The sequence below is a fragment of the Gavialis gangeticus genome, unplaced genomic scaffold (genome assembly GCF_001723915.1).
Source record: "Gavialis gangeticus isolate Ggan-Ray unplaced genomic scaffold, GavGan_comp1, whole genome shotgun sequence".
In the NCBI taxonomy this organism is placed as follows: domain Eukaryota; kingdom Metazoa; phylum Chordata; order Crocodylia; family Gavialidae; genus Gavialis; species Gavialis gangeticus.
In genome coordinates, this window is record NW_017729025.1 from 126,993,412 (window position 1) to 127,011,145 (window position 17,734).

The 17,734-nt window shown below is 40.1% G+C and overlaps 1 protein-coding gene across 2 annotated transcripts in view; it reads left to right on the forward strand.

Annotated features, from left to right (window-relative positions):
- The first annotated feature begins 2,115 nt into the window (after positions 1-2,115).
- The window catches only part of HIPK3 (homeodomain interacting protein kinase 3), a 136,388-nt gene continuing 120,769 nt past the window's right edge, over positions 2,116-17,734 (forward strand). For both annotated transcript variants that reach the window (XM_019519531.1, XM_019519532.1), the window contains exon 1: positions 2,116-2,203. The gene's annotated coding sequence lies outside the window, so the exon portion shown is untranslated. The remainder of the gene's footprint in view (positions 2,204-17,734) is intronic.

Consider the following 17,734-nt stretch of genomic DNA (forward strand, 5'->3'; position numbering starts at 1 on the left):
CGTGGGTGCCTGTTGGTGCTGGGAGGAAGGTGGCCACGTGCTGAGGCTGCAGCAGGGCAGGCTGGTGAGAGGGAAGTGCCTGCCCCTCCAGTGGGGCAAGGGGGAGCTGTGTGGCTTTTTTGGTGACACTGGGGCTGGTGCCTGTGTTTGCAGGGGTGGGGTGTCTGAGACGCACTGCTCAGGCGGTAGGAGGGGCTGTGACCAGCTTGCTTGGCATGGTGCAGGAGCCCTGGCCCAAGGTGGGGGTGCCACAGGCCTCTCCTATTCTTTCTTCCATCTCTGCTGCTCCTGCAGCCACTGCACTCTGGCCTGAGCAGGATGGGAGAACCTGGGGGCCCCCTCCAGCAGGGTTGGGAGGAGGCAGGGTGCTGCAGGTCGGGAGTGAGGGGCACCAGCATGGCAGGGGACTCTGGGTCTGGCATCTGTAGGCCAAAGGGGCGTGGGTTGGGACAGATCATTGATCTTTGCAATTGGGTCCTGGTACAAAAAATGTTGAGAACCACTGATCTATAGAATACTTGTTGAAAATTGGATAACTCTGTCTCATAAATCTATAGTTTTGGAAAGTATAGATATTAATTGTGTGGCATTTCAGTTTTTAAATGATAAACTATCTTTTTGGCCCATGTAGTACCTCTTAAATTACTATTTACTTAAAGTGGGTTCTAACTTAAGTTTCTATTTTGATGCTTTTTTAAAGTAGAAGATTGTTCATTTGTTAGAGAATAAGAAAGGCTTATGTTTCCATAGATGGAACATGCTGGGTACATGCATGAAGGCAGAAACTAGGTATTCAGAATATATGGTAGAAATGTTATTGAGGCCTTGATGCCTGTGCCAAACTCCATTGACTTTAGTGGGACTTGTAAACTTATAGGACACATTATGTGGCTATGACTGCAGAATTAAGGTGTGAAATATTGTACAAGAAGCAATATTCCAGCTTCTGAGAGACCCTCCCTTGAGATAATGAATGTGACATTTTTAAATGTCCACTATAACAGAGTGGTATTATCTCTTACTAAGATAAGATGATTTTAACATGCAAGAATTTTAATATGCCAGACCTCAGTTTTAAAACTACTAATGCATGGGTGGTATACTGCATCTGTTCAAAACCCTGTTGACTTTAAATTGGGGGTCCCTGTGGGCACAGCAGTCTATCTGATAGATACTGCATGAGCAGGGCCAAGATGAAAATGGACTTAGTTGAAATTACAACTATATGAAGTGTTCATAGTTTTGAGACGAGTGAGGTATGGAGCCTGGTAATTTTACAGACCTTGTCTTGTTTTGTTACAGAATTTTTATTTTGGAAGAAATATTGTACAGAACACGAGCTGGGAACTTGTTTGTGCTTGCTTCATTTTGAAGGACAATGAAGCGGCTTCTGTAATTAAAGGTCTAGGTCCCAGTAAAGATAACTTGAAAACAGAACAAACTAAACTATAGGCATACAGCATTTCAAGTGATTGTAGCTATGCTTTGCATGCTGTAATATCTTTTTATTGCAGAGATGCTTACTTTTTATGTTAGAATGAAAAAATCATTAAAGCTGTTGTCCTGCAGGCCCTTAAACATGGGCATAACTTTGTGCCTGTGGAGCTACTAGGGTCAGGACCTAATGAGGATGTTACAGTTAAAATGCAGAAGTGGAAGTGAAGAATTCAACTTCATAACTTTATTCACCAAGTGAAAATATTTTTTTATAAAATACTTTGTTTTTACAGCAAAATAATACAGATACAAATAGATTTTCCTAGCATAAGACCACAGTAACCAAGAGGTATAGGAAATCATTATAACAACCCAGATAAATAGTGTTAACCCAAAGCTTTCAATAGGTAATAACATATTAAATTTATTCAGACTGTAAAAACGTATCCTTAGTTGTTTCCCCCATAGCCTGTACTGGACACATACATTTGGTTCTTGGTTAGAAGTTAATAAGTAGTATAGGGTAAATTCAAGCCATGAATATGCTAGCGTCAGTGAATGTGTGTGTATTTGCCTGCCTTGTCCTGCAGATTTATGTCTATGTTGCTACATCTTCATCCTCCTCATTGTAGCAGTTTTACATACCCTTCTTCTCTCCTTGTCTTATAGATGTCTTCCTGCCTCTCCGTTTCCCAACTGCACCTGGATCTTCTACCACTTACTGCCCCTCTTCCTTTCATCACTCTGCATCCTGTTTCCTCCTCCTGTGAGTCGGTAGTTCTTCAGCCCACTATGTTGTCCAAAATTTTTGTTGGTTTTAGCTGAGAAGACTTTTCAAGCTCTGTTCTGGAACGTGGAAGATTTCTGTTTGACATGAAATTCACCCATGTAGAGGAGGCTTATACAAGATTCTTTTATATCACTATAGTCTCATTAAGAACTTAATATATAACTTAAGCAAATAGGGAGGGCTTTGTGTGGAAGCCCTCTCTGCTAGGGTAGATTTCATTTTTTTAAGAGAAGACGATGAAATACATTTCCTTCGTCCTTTTCCTTTCACGTATATTCTTTTAGAAGTTGGGCAATATTCAGTCTAGAAGATGCTTTGGTTCACTTGACTTGCAAAGGATTATTTATTAAATTGATGTGCATCCTTTATAGCTGCTGTGTGGATATATTTTGTTTGTTTGTTTGTTTTTATCTCTGCAGTTCCTGGCTCTGCAGGGAGTTTTCTGAGAATGGATATACTTTATGAATATTTTTATAAGCTCTCAATTTAATTGAAAGTCACATCGCATTTAAAAGTTTTCATAGATAAAATAGATTAACATTTCTTAAATGTAAGTTTGAAAGGCAAAAGCAGAGATAAGTTTACAAAATGTAGGAATAGAGGGTACATTAAAAAAATGAAATGCACCACAGCAGAGGATAAAAAGCAAAAACACTTCTAGCATAATTGTGCTCTAACTAGTCAAACTGTGTGGCTATTATTCCCTAGGACTAGCATGTAAGGGTAGGATAATTAAAAGCACAAATACAGAACGTGGGAGATAAATGGCTGGATGGTAGTATTGCTGAGTAGGATCTATAGTTATGGTGTTCATAGCCTCAAGATGAGTCAGCAATGTGATTGATGCCAGTGCAAAAAAAGAAAGGCATTTTTGGGGCTATGTTAAAAAGGGTATCGGGTGTAAGATAGGCCTTGTCTAGAATATGATGTGCAGTTCTGGGCTCCACATTTTAAGGATATGGAGAAGTACAGAGGGTTCCTAGATGGGTGATAAAAATGATAAAGGAACTGGAAGACAACCTGTTTGAGGAATCAAGTTACAAGAACTAGGCATGTTTAGCTTGGTGAAAAGGAGATTAAGGGGATAGAAGCCTTCAAAGATTTGAAAGGTTGGCTTAAAGAAAAAGGCAGAAAGGGTGGCACCTTAGAGATAAAGTCATTTGGAAAGGCATAAGCTTGTGTACGTGACAACTTCCTCTCATGGCTAAAAATTGCCTCTCTCTGATAAAGACAGAGAATGACTTTCCCCCTTGCTGTGGATGGCTGACCATGAAGTAATGGCTTCAAATTGCAGCAAAGTAGATTTAGATTAGATACTGGGAAAAATCTTCCTTTCTGTTACAGCAGTATGACAGTGGAATAGACTACTTGGGAAGTTGTGGAATCCTCTTCACTTGAGGTTTTCAAGAAGAGGTTGGATGTACATCGAACAGAGACGATTTTAGAAGCGTCAGTACTGCATTTGTTCAGGGGTTGGACCAGATGGTTCTTGAGGATGACTCTTCCAGCACTAATTTCCTTCTTACTGCTTGGACCTGTACCTTGTGTTCATGTGGATGACCTTGTGGGCTGAAGTAATAGAAAAACCATTCAACCAAATCTGCTCGTCTAGTAGTTTGCCTGTACACAAGGAATCTCTCTTCAATAAAAAAACCCAAAAAACAGGAGGATTGCTTGAAGTCTTTTGGGTCCAGTGTTTACATAGGGTGTTACAGAAGTGAGCATAGAAGCAAGATTTGTTTGGTAATGTCTTTTATTGCACCGGCTCTGTTTTTGGGGAGAGGTTAGACAAATTTTCAAGCACAAAATGGGAAAGCAGCAGATAGTGTTTAAGCTAAATACCAGATAATGGAGTTTTAAAAAAATGATAGTTTTATGAAAATTAGTTAAATAATTGGTTTACACCTTAACTTGGTGTTTAATTGAAGTTGTAAGCTGGTCTTATAAAAGTTATTAACAAACTGTACTTATTTAATATTCCCTGAACCATCATGGCTATAACCATACCTAAAACTATGAGCACTGTCAGTAGTGATTGATGCACAGTAGACCTGTCTACACTAAATGCTACCTCTCCTTGGCATCAGTGGGCACAAACCATGATGCCACAGCTACATCGCCATAGCAGTGCGCTCCCTCACTATAAGTTTGTTGCTATGGTGGCTAACAATAACCATGCGCCACTAGCGCAGTGCAGTATGGGCTGTTATTGTGCTGTCATTTAGTACTTCCAGAAGTACTAAGTTTAGTACTCCTTTTGGAAGTACTAAATGACGGTGCAGTAATAACAGCGCTGTAGGGGTACACGTAGACATGCCCAGTCTGAGTTAAACGGAAGGACATTGAGAGGAACAGAATTAAAATTTGTTCTGATGCTTTGCAATCAAAATTGCAAAGACAGGCAAGCTGCATTAAACAAGTAAGCTGAAGATTCTTAATAAATAGATCACTCACAACCAGGAAAACCTTTCCATGTTAAAATATAACACCTCATTTTAATATGCTCAAAATGCAGTTTGAGAGTCTGTGGGCATTTGGGTAAATTTCTAAACTCTAATTACTGTTTTAGGAAATGCTCAATCCTTATTTTTCTGATTTAGTAAATGTAGTTCATAATACTTGAATTACCTTATTTTCATGTATACAATGAAAAATGGAATAAGATACCCACCCTACTTTTTAAGGGCATAATGAAGGATAACTGATCTTCCCTTGTAGAAAGTGAGTAACAGAAACTGGGGAGCTGGGCCTGCTTGTCATTATGCTTCCTGTGGATCCTGTGTTGAGTTAATTTAGTTAGTTTCACTTTTGTCCCATAGAAATTTAAGCAGCAGAAACTGTTGCTACCATATTGCCTCACTTAAACTGCACCCCAGTTTCAAACAGGTGTTTTGGGGGAACCCCTCAAAAAACAGCTCTGTTGTGTACAAGAATGTATTATCTTTAGGGTAGTGAGGCAGTAATACACAAATGCTTGTGCACGTCTGACTACATGTGAATAAATACATTGAACCAACTGAGTTTATAAATATTTGCAGGGTCAGAGCCTTCGTCCATTGTTGTTCCACGGTCATTTTAAGTCATTGTATTGGTATCTGGTATTTTCATCTCAATTTCTATTTTAAATGAATGGAGACTGAAAAGAATGTAGTATTTTTGATGTAACTTAACACACCTAAATAATAGTATGATTCCTTGACAACTCCTTCTAAAAATCGGAATTATTTTTTTTGAGACTACAGTTGGTGGAGATGCCAGAACTTTTAAAAGGTCATTTGCTTTACATGCTGTCTAAACATTAGCAGAAGAACGAGCAACTTATGAATGTGGAGTAATCCTGAGATAAATACCATCTCATCTTTATTGGCTGCTGTAACAAGTGGTAAAACTGACATTCTCTAAAATTATTCTTAAAACATAGAAGCCCCAAATGATTAAAAACCAGGATTACTTTGATTCTAGTTAAAGCAAAAACTGCAGGTTAAGAATGTGAAGTTAAATGCAGGCTAATCTAAATGGCTGGGGTTTTTTTGCTTTTTTTTTTTTTTTTAAGACTGCAACCTTCCAAAGTCAGGTGACAACAAGCTATCAGTACTAAGCCATTTTTCCATTGTTTCCTTTCCGTCTTACCAAAGGAAAAAGGAACCAAGCAAGGTACAGATTTTACCTTCTTGTACTTGCATTGTTAGACAAGACCTTAAGATGGATTGTCTAAGTATCACTGGGAGATACTTAAGGATTATATTTAAGTGTTGTTTTCTGTTTTCAGTTCATGAATCATAAACCAAACTTTTAAAAGCAGAGGTCAGATTTATAGAAATTCTTCCTCTGGAGCTCCAAGCTAGTTCAGAGGTACTGTTTGTATTGAGGATACATATTCTGATTTGGAACTGGTGGAAGGTAATTCATTTTTCTCTCTTTGGATACTAATTTGTTGCCTTGAGGAAAAGCAAATAAATTTTAAAGGTTGCTTATCCCACTTTTAATTATGATAAAAGTCATATTTGAATCAAGATTTAGCTTTTGACATTTGTGTGCAGAATGAATGCAGAGACTGTGCCATTCTGCCTCCTTTCATATTCCTGTTGACTCAATAGACTTGTAGGACACCAGGGAGTCACGTGATTTTTCTTTTTATCCTTTTCAACATTTTATAAATTTATAACACTCATCTAGGTTAGACATTTCACGTTCAAATATTGAAACAATGGAGTTGTGACAAATTTGTTTTGAACTTGTAGAGCCCATCATTCAAATTACTTTAGTTTTAAGATGTAAATGTTTTATCTTGTTGGAATTTCTATTCAAAGGAAAATAATAGCTCAAACTATTTATGTACCTTATGGTTTGGAATATAAAGGTTTGTAAAGGATAGAAGTGCAAACTACTAAAATGTCATTAAAATGAATTTTTGCTCAGGAAGTTGTTATATTCAATCTGAAAATGTGAAACATTATACAGTGTGTTCCATTTAAGTGTATAGCTTCATGACTGCAAAACTGACTGTGCCTTTTCCCAGAGTATACACTTATCAGATATTTCAAGTAAGCAGTCGTCTTCAAGTACATTGTGCTGTCATTTCTTTGGTATTAACAGCTCCAAACTGAATAGTTTCTCATTTTCAAGGTATCTAATAGCCACCTTAAAAATGAGGTGAGCTTGTCAGTTTGGGGCTGCTAATACCATAGAACTTGATAACACAGTATACTTAAAGAGCATTGTGAATCTTGCTGTTGGTTCTGTGGTACTGGAACCCCTGAAATGGGCTAGTGCCTGTTATTTTCAAGGCATGTAGTAGTTTTGTCGATGTTGAAAAATTTCCCATGCTGTATCTAGCACATGGACTGATCCTACCTGCAGGATCTGGCCTGCAGACTAGCCTTGTGCTGCTGCTCTGGCTCGTGGGGTTGGGACACTGAGCACCATTGACATAACCCATTTATTTTAGTATCTTAATATTTTTTCCACCTTTCATTTTATTAGTGTGGGAATCTACCTTTCTATACTTGATCCTATAAATCAGGAATTGTAGTGTTACTGTTAAGTAACTGCAAATGAAAACTGTTGGGTTTCAAAAGAATACAGAAATTGCATCATTGATATTGTATATCCTCTTACATTACTCATAGCCACAGGAATTTAAAAAATTAAATAGAGTTTGGCAAGGAGAACAAAGTCTAATGCTATCCGCAGTATGTTACAAGCTCAGTAGTGTTGCTGATGGACCAATAAAAATTGGGAGCCTCTGTTCTAAAGCATAGCAATAATGTACACTTTTTCTAAAAGTATGGTTTAAGTATACATGTACATATATAACCTACTCTGCATTTCTGCTGCTGTTTTGTTGCCTTGGAAGTTGAGATGTGTTTAGCGTGTATGTGAATTAGGTTGGTAATTTTTCAATTTAAACATACTTTATGTAACCTTGTAACTGTCATTCTCCCAAAATCTTGTCTCTTGCCTTGGTGTTTTGATTTTTTTTGTATTCACCTGCAGCAGCCTGATGGTAGCACCTCTCAGAAAAGGACACACATGTACTTGCCTCTTGACTGAGAATGAGAGCAAAGTATAGCCCGTAGAAGCTTTTTACTCATTTCTTCCTTTCCTGAGAGGGTGCTTTTTTTCCTTGGGAATCTGTACAAAATTGTCTATTTATTTAATAACTGAACAGAAGAGAAAATGTAACTTAAAAAAATACTGAACTTCAGGTATTAACTTCTCATAAACTACATTTGAATGAAGCTTTCTGAGCAAAGCTATGGAGAAAATAGAAATTAAATGGCTTTATATCTCTTGAAAGCATCTCTTGTGGTCAGGCTGTTGTCATTGACTTCTCCCTAATTACAGTCTTCCCTCATGTCCACATCTCTCATGGCCTGTCTATATGCTGCTTTGCAACAGATACGGTCAGTACCTTTATCCCATTGTACCATGTCCACCTAACTGATTTCTTTTTTGTTAGCTTTATCTCCTACACCAGTATTAGTAGATCAGCCCAAACCAGATAGACCACTTCTAGTAAAAGTGGAACATAATTGTACTTGGGAAAACTTGAAGTGACTTTATGACAGGGGATTGTCTACTAAATTGGTTTTATAGTAGGGGTTTGTAAGTACTTTTACTTTAAAACAATTCATAATTGGAATTAACTAGTACAATATATTGATAAACTCATTATTTTAGAAAAATCTAGGTTTTTAACTGTAGAAATTGAATTGGAAAATTATGCAGTCATGATTTAGAACTAGATTCGTATTAATGAAAGTATCTGAAAGCTGTTAAAATACAAGTCTTCTTTAGTTAAAATATAACTGTGCTTTGTATTCACTTCGTAGTAATAGGTGAAGTTTTGCATATTATGGTTGCTCTGACAGCAGTAGTAATGCATTTCATTATTATACTGAATTTCAAATAATTATTTATATCTTATTCACATCTGTTCTAAAATAGTGCTAATTCACTATTAAATGTTTTGCAGTGTGAGTTTTTATTTTTTCCAAGATAGGGAAATAAAATGTCATTTAAAGTTAATTATTAATGGTGGTCAGACTTGGAACAGTCTGTGCTTTTCAAGGTTGTCACAAAGTCTGCATGGTTTGCTGCACTTCTAGAGCAAGCTGTGAAAGATTTGTAAGACTGCAAAAATAGTTTTGATGAACCTGGGAAATCCGCTAAGCACCTCTATTGCACCGCATATGAGAGCTGACAGTATATTAGAAGACATATTTTTGTTTAATGTTATTGAAAAGTTTGTATGAGTTGCATTCTATACATTTTTAAATTTGGTGGGATATGAGAACTGTAAAACAGTTCCTAGTCCTGTTAATTTGTAAACCTGGAGAGAATTCTGGTTGTGCTCCTGAACAAAGCTATGTGAATAATTGCTTTCCCAGTTGCTTAGAGGTCACATTCGAAATGCCCTGGTATGGTCACAAGTCATACCATTCCTAGGGTTTGGATATTTTAGTAGATCCAGTCCACGTCTTCTTTGTATCTGGTTGCTCAGTGTGTCTATTTAGTTTCTCTCTACTTGAGATGTAAGGCCTCTCTGTCCAGGAGCACTAGCTCTGAAGCTGTCTTGCTTGCTTTTTATTTCCTTCAGTTGGAAGGGCCATCCTGCCAGCCCTGATATTGCTGACAGGTATTGTGGGGCAGGACAAGCAGTCCCTCAGAGAAATCATTAACTCCTTTCTGCCTATTTCCATCTTAGTGCATTTGAGCCTGGAGTTGACCTGTGGAGTTTACTTGAGTTTGCTTACTAGCATCTCCTAAGAGATGATCTGTGTGCTGGAAACATGATCCTTTGCTGTTAGCGAAGGAGGGAAGATAATAACTCTGAAAATACAGATGGGAGTGAGACATGAATGGCAAGGAGTAACAGAAAAGGGAGAGAAGGGATGAAAGGACTAAGAAAGAAACTCTTCTGTTGGCTAAGTAACTGTTAATGAAATGTTTGAGTTTAAGATTGTTGTGGAAGCAGCAAGTTCAGCTTCTCTAGTAACCTGAAGCGCTAACTGACAGACTTCAGGTACCTGCGGAAGCAAGAGAGTCCAAAAAGGGTAAAGAGTACTTTTAATAAAGTATTAGGGCAGAGATAGATATGCCAAGGCTCAATTTAACTAGTTTGGAAAGAGGAGAAAACAAATACAAACTTAATTGTTCAGTCTGGTAGCACTGGTACAGTCTAATGCTTAGAGAGATATTAAGGATGTCATAGCTTCTGTGTACTATCATCAGTTTTGCTGTAGCCTATCACAACAAAATAATTTGAGATGAGTCCTGCAGTGTGATGGTGTTGTATTTAATATCATCTCTCTCTCTCTTTCCTCCCCATCTTGTCTAGTTGTCAATTATATAAGAGTTACCTTTAGTGAGACACTGAACCAAAATTTATTTCTAGTGTGCTTGGTTGGTTATCTGTATAATACCAGTAAATCAAGATCTGAAGTAGTTCCTTGAAATCAGTAGGTGTTAACCCTCATATTCTGATCAGTGTTGCTTTTCCTTGATAAAATGAGTATGAATGACAGTGGCAGTGTTTTTGCTGATTATGTAATAGCTCACATGTGCAATGAATGCTGCAATCCAGCATGTTGTTTTGTAGAATTGGGGTTCTTCGAGTACAGCTGTTTATTTAATGCATGTACAATGTTTGAAAAAGCAAAGGACTGTATGAAGGCCAAGTTAAATAGTTGCATCAGTGCATTTGCATGGAAGGTTTTGCTGAAGTGCAACATGTTATAGTGAGAAACATCTGCTTTGTGTTGATACCCTAAAGGCAATTTACAAAAGAAGAACAAATTTAGTTTTGTGCCTCTTGCTTTAGCTTATTGCTGCTTTCCTACGGGTGAAGGAGACCTGCTTGCTTGTTTTTTACCTTAGAGATTGCACTTGATATTATAGAGATGTTTTTCAGGTGAAAAAGCCCTATATTTATTATTCACAAAGAAGCAAAGCAAAACAAAACACCCTGGATCCCTTATCCATCCTTCCTTCCTTCTTAGCTAGTCTGTTTTAAATTGCTAGTGTATAAATGGTGCTTGAATATTTGCTTTTACATCCTGTTTTGATTGTTCATATGAAGTGCTTTCCCAGTTTTTATTTCAAGACTGAAACATGCATTTAACACTTTAAAAGAATTTTTTCAGCTTTAAAATTTCTAGTTGTATGCTACCTCTGCGAGTTGACCTGAATGTTTAATATACTTGTCAAAAAAACTATTGATATAAAATTGCTTGTTTTACAATGAAGGACCTACCTAAACTGCAGTGAGAAGCAGGGGTTTTTTTGCAGTGTGCAGAGACAGTTCTGCGGACATTTTGCAGTGGTCCCACCCCTTGGCACTGATTGGTGGAGAGGTCCGGGGGGAGGAGGGACAAGGGGGCAGCGACTATCTTGATGGCTGGTTGCCTTTTGTGTGGCCATACCCCTTGGTGCTGATTGGTGGAGAGGCTGTCTGGGGGAGGGCTGAGTGGGTAGCAGTCATTTTTATTGCTGGCTGCCCTTCGTGTAACACTGTTCCTCAGAGCTGATTGGTGGAGAGGCCTTAGTTGGGGAGGAGGAATGGGGGGTTAGCTGCCATCTTGTCTGCTTGCCCTTCATACCCCTCTGCCAGCTGGTGCCTTCCCCTCTTGCTATCAGGGTCTGCTGGCTCCCAGTGGGGAGCCATCATTTTATTTTTGTTAATTTTGTTTTTGTGGACTTCATGGACAATCCTGGATTTCACGGTTTCTGCAATTTAAGTAGGTCTCTAGTTACAACAAACATTTTGCATTGGTTGCACCAAACATTTCTGCAACCGTAAGGAGAATCCAGTATCTCTTATTTTTCAAAAACTGGAAAACTTTTATATGAAAATTTTCTTTTAATAGTGAAACATGCTGATATAATGTTTTGTCAGTGCGTTCTCTAGATACTCTCTCTACAATACAGCCGAGAAGAATTCTCATGCCTAAAAAAAAGTTTACAAACCCCTAGGAAAAGGGGTTTATCGCATCAGCCAAGGGGTGCTTTGAGCCTAAAAAAGACTGGGAGCCACTGATTTAAATATCCCCTCAGTTACAGTGTATGTAGCATAGAGATGGTTGCTATTAGGGGTGTGTGAAGCGGACTGTATTAGATTTGAATTCTGATTTGGCCTGATTTGGGGGACGGTGATTAGATTGACTGATTTGGAGCACTGTCCCGATTCGTTTCAGTCAAATGCGGGTTTGAAGATACAATTCTGATTTGGAGAATCAGCGGTTTGGCCATAGACACAGCTTTATACGTTTTTTCTACGTACCTTGACGTACCAGGCGCAGCTTGTGAGCACTGACATGGTGGGGCGGATGAAGTGTCCCACAGGACCGCAGGGGGGGCCCCCACATACTTGGCAGTGGACTCAGAAGTGGACTGAAAGTACTTCTGGTCCACTTCTGGGTCTGCCGCTGAGCATTCAGGGGACACCCCCACCCCACCCCTTGGCTCGGTGATTGGCCGTGGGGGAACCGCAGGTGCCTCCCCAGTCCCAGGAAGCACCATTCTACTTCCAGGTATGCTGCTGAGTGCGCTGAAGACACCCCTCCTCTTTCCCCCGTGCTCCCATGGGATGCTCCATCTGCATTCACAAGCGGCTTGGTACCTTGAGGTACATAGAAAAAACATATAAAGCTGTGCCTATGTCTGAATCTTCAAATCTCTCCGAATCAAATCCGAGGCTTCCGATTTGATTCGGAGGGATTAATGGGTCTCCTGATGCAATTCAGATCTGGCTGCTGAATCTCCTCTGAATCGAATCAGCGACCCAAGCTTTGCAGCCCTAGTTGGTATATACTACTGATTCCACTGTGCTAGAGGGAATCCTCCTCCAGCTGGATCTTTGCTCTGCTACGTAAGAAAATCCTGACCCTCTGCTTATGCAAAAGGTGGTGGTAAATTTGCACTGTAATAAACTATCTGTTCTGCCCTTTGTTTTCTTTCCATCAGTTTGCTTATGCAAGCAAATAGCTTTTCTATATCCACAGCTTTATGTGGAAAGGTTCAGGGGCTTTTATTTGGGGTATACAAGAGCCTTTGGAATGCTCACCCAGCATTTTGTTTCCCTTTAACCCAGTAGAATAAATTCATTTGTTTTGTAAGAGAGCTGTGGCTAATGCTGAGCTGTTTCTCTCATGCTTTTACAGATTGGCTGGCCTGCAGCTTGAAGGTCATGTCAAGGCTCATTCCATTTGGGGCAGAGCAACTTTGGCAGCTAGCCTCAGATCTGTTTCTGTCCAGGAGCTTAGCAAAGCAGCTACATGGTTGTGTCTGCTTAATGCTTAGATTTGTCATCTAGACCACAATCCAGATTTGGCATTTTTAGTACAGTTAGTCTTCCATTAAGGTGTGCTCTAGCACTTCTAATTCTTGATTGTCTTCATAATTTTTTTTTAAAGACAGCATAGGGATATGGGTGTTGGGAGGAAATATATTGGGAAATGGGGCAAAGAGGAAATGGAAGTGGGTTATTCTGAGGTAGTATTTAATTATAAGATTTGAAGGGGAACTCGGCTTATGAATTAAATTAGGAAAAGCAGAGCAAAGATTACTTTCATTCTGATAAACTTGAGGTGGTTCATCAAAGAAGATATCTCCTGGGCCACTGGCACATGTTATATTTCTGGTACAATTAGCACATTGCCATTTATGGCTTAATCAACATTGAATTTATGGGACCATAAAATGGCAAACCAGTTACAAAGATATTTCTGCAAAAATGTGCAATATCTTTGTGGCTGGCTTATATGGTGCCATAAATCAACTGGCTGATTATCCGCACCAGGACCTAGCACCTTAAAGAGCCTTGTCCTGCAGCCATCAATCTTTAAAGTGCTGAGGTCCTTGTGAGCCTCAGGACATGAGGTAGCTCCAAGGTCTGGCACATAGCCCTGAGTCCAAACCAAGACTGGGCTTGCCTGGTGCTGAATCCTGATTAGTTGAGGTCTGGTGCTGGGCAGTTTAAGGTCAGGGACAAAGCCACCCCTTGCTCAGTTAGAGGGATTGGGGTGGGAGCAGCTCTGACTTCGGGCACCAGGTCTGGGTCAGGTGCCTCTTTAAATGGGAGAACCTTCCCATCCCCTGTTGCCTGTGGTGGGTGTTTTTTTAAACTGGTGTGTGCAGCAGGGCATGGGATAGCTTTTCCATCCCCAGCTGCACCCTGGGGGACAGTGTAAGCCTGTCCCTGATGCTGGGCTTATAGTGTTCGGGAACATAAAGCGAGAGTGCAGCTAGGGCTTCCAGCTGCATTTCTACTTTATAAAGGTCTGGGACACTGAGCAAAGCATCAGGGAAAAGCTTCCCAATGTTGGGCTCATAGCACCCCAGGTCTTTAAAAAGTGGGTATTTAATTGAGAGCCTCATATACATGCTCTGCTCATTTATATTTTTGTGCATCCATGGGAGCAATACAATACATGGGAGTGGCTAAGCAGGGGTCTGTGGGGAATTTTGGGGTGACTAAAGCCCCTTCCTAGCACTGATCTGGCTGGGGCACTGTGTTCTGATGTCTTTCCCCTGAGAGACCTGTACTGCCTGAGCATCCCTTGCTCGCCCTGCAGTGGGGGGCTCCTGAGCAGGAGTGATGCTAGGGGGCCAATAGCCACCTAAAAATTCCCCATAATCCCCCTATAGCCACCCCTCCCAGCACCACCGCTGCTGTCACCCATCCCATGCAGCTGAATCCACATCGCTTTCTGCCAGCTCTGGCCCAACCCCCCACCCCTGGCCAGGAGGAGGCTGGCACAGCCTCTGGCTTCAAGCCTGCAGCAGGCAGTCTGCCCTCACCCTGTGCACAAAACCAGGGGGGCAAGTGCCCCCCGTGCCTCCCCTAGGGCTGTACACAGTGGCAGGCAGCTTTTCCCGCTCCGCACCCCCTGCATTTCCCAGATGAGCTGCCCACTCCTCCATCCCGTTCCCGGCCCGAGGGTTGCATTCACTGCCCTGGCTGGGCAGTACCTGTTTCTGTCCCTGCCCCACTCCCTTCTTCACTGGGGCGGGGTGGTCATTTTCCCTCCCTCACACCCTGTCACTCTCCCATGCCCCTCCTTACTCGTAGACTTACTGTTTGGATGCTGCTCTCCAAGATGCCAAGCTGCATTCCTGTAAATTGGCTATCAGATTGGTATTGGCTGATATGGCTAGTCAGCTATTAGTATTGGCCAATAAAATCTTTATTGGTTCACCCCTATAAAAAAGTTTTATTTCAATAGGTTTATCTTAAGAATAGTATATTTTTAGGAGTCTGATATTGACAACCTGTGTTAAGCCCTACCCTTATTATAATCACTTAAAATAATTTAAATGTATAATACTCTAGATCAGTTTTTGACAGAAGCAGTAGTCTCTTTTGCAGAATCAGGAAGGATTTTTCTTTTTTTTTTTTCCTTTTGCACTGTGTTCAACTACAGTATAACCTTATACATTTGGCACACTCAGGTCTGAGCGCCTGCTGGAAATGTGAAACTTCTGGATTTTTGAAACTGGAACAGCGGCCGGTCCTGGAGTGGTGGGTGGTAGTGGCAGCCAGTCCTGGAGCAGTGGCTGTACATGGAGTGGAGGCACAGGGTGGTGGATGGTGGTGGCAGCCGCTGGGTGCAAGCTTACCCTCTGCTGCTCTGGGACTGGCTGGTGCTACTCCCCAGTGGAGTGTAGCTTTAAAAAGTGCCAGATTTTTGATAATTCTGAATTTATGAGGTTATACTGTAGTTCTAACTTTCAGTGAACTAGTCATCGAACAGGAAACTGACAGACTGCTGGGCCTCCGGATGAAATCTTGTTTTTCTCTTCAAATTTTAAATAGAAAAAGACATGTGGGAGCTGAGGTCCTTGCGAGCCTCAGGACATGAGGTAGCTTCAAGGTCTGGCACATAGCCCTGAGTCCAAACCAAGACTGGGCTTGCCTGGTGCTGAATCCTGATTAGTTGAGGTCTGGTGCTGGGCAGTTTAAGGTCAGGGACAAAGCCACCCCTTGCTCAGTTAGAGGGATTGGGGTGGGAGCAGCTCTGACTTCGGGCACCAGGTCTGGGTCAGGTGCCTCTTTAAATGGAGAACCTTCCCATCCCCTGTCTTCTGGTTTTGAACGCTTGAGAGATGTGGTGACTGGAAATAATCTCTTTAGTTCATTAACTCCAGATACTTCCTTTGTTTAATAAACTGGTTTTAATTTCAAGGCAAGTTTTGATTTATTCTTTTGTATGCATCACATTTATTTATGTGTATAAAGACCCAGTTTCTTCTTCAGGTTCTATGTCATCTCAGCATAACTCAATAAGGTGTGCAGAGCATGGCTGGTAAATTAAGAGGACGTGTAGCAATGGATCTGACCTCACCAAGTCTTAGAGAGAATCAGTGAGAAGTTATCGTGGTGGGGCCAACTTAAAAATGTTTTGTATCTTGAGTTATGGCTTTTATGTTCATATACGATAGAGAGAGAAGCATGGGGTTTGTGGGAACCGTGGTAGTTTAGCAAGAAACCAAGGGAAACAAGGCAGCATTTTAAAAAGGAACTTACTTTCCTTAAAATTTGTTTTCTTAGGAGTTACTGTGCCAAACCTAGAGACCAATTTAAAATCTTGGGTGTGACATGGTGATCTTAAATATACTTCCTGGCAATTTCAGCAGTCTTAACTGTGGAATTACTATTGAAGCCCCTGTAACTAACTGAATACACTTAAATATAAGCCTTTGGTATGTGATAAGAGCTGACGTTTAGAATTATGACTACACAGATCAACATAAAGGGACCCCTTGAAAATAGAACTGTAAGAGAGCAAAAATGTAGGCCCTAAGTAAGCAAAATACTTTTGTACATTTTAAAAATTTTTAAAATGTTATAATGCTAATGTTATGAGTTTATGTGAATACTAAGTAATGAGGTAGAATATAAACTAATATTTTAAAGAAATATTGTATTAAATTAGCATCTTCTTGTAAAATAAATGCCAAAATACCTTATCTATTAATAGGAAGTTCTGTCAAATATAATACACTTTTTGAACTGTATCTGAGCTTCATGATGATACAGCCGTTGAAACAGGAAAGTATTTGAGTATGTTTATTGGAAAATGTATTTAAGAACTTGGTTGAATCAGATTCAGAGGTAATGGAGTTTTGTCTTACATGAACTAGTACTCAGCGAATGTTTCTGAATTACTTCCTTTGCTTAACAATACAAGGTTGGGTAAGGGAGTGTTTCTGAAAAGTACAGAAAATTGCATAGCTCTGTTAAACTTCAAACCTGCTGTGAAATGACTTGTGTACAATACAGTGTTTTCTGTATGTAACATTAAATACCTCCTAACTGCTGTATCATAACACACAGAGCCTTTGATCTGTTTTACGTGTTTCTCTGTTATGTGATAGGATCGTAGCCTTCATGTGATGATATTTAGTTGAATTTTATAAAAGGATTTGTTTTGTAAGGGCCCAACAACAAAATTGTTCTCTATCCAGTTATAGTTGAAGAGATAAGTGTCTCAGTTTTCTGCTTTCAGTATTTTCATTTTAAAGCTAACAGTAAAATTTCTGCATAAAAGTTGTAAAGCATATGTAAGCATTTTTAAAAGAACATCAAAATTATAACGTTAATTTGGGAGGCACTGTAATGGTGATGAAATGTAAATCTATAAGGCAGTATTATTTTATAAGAGCATCCTTTCAAATAAATAAAGTGAGGTATTATTCAGACCTATTCTTATGTTTCAAAATTCTTATATAATAAAGGGCTTAGTCCATCCATCTGTCTGTTTGCAATGCTCCTGGAGCACTCTGGTTAGTGAAACAAGTCAGAGCGTGGATCTCAGCCATGACAGAGAGGACGGAGCAGGGGACGTCTCCCTGCTTTGTCTGTGCTGTCATGACGGTGATCCACCATCTCCAAGGAGCAGGCCAGTGGGGGTTGAGGAAAGCAGCACTGGAGGTGGTGGTGCAAGGTGCTGGTGGAGAGGATGGCAGGGCAAGCATCTCCATCCACGCCCCCCCCCCCCCCCC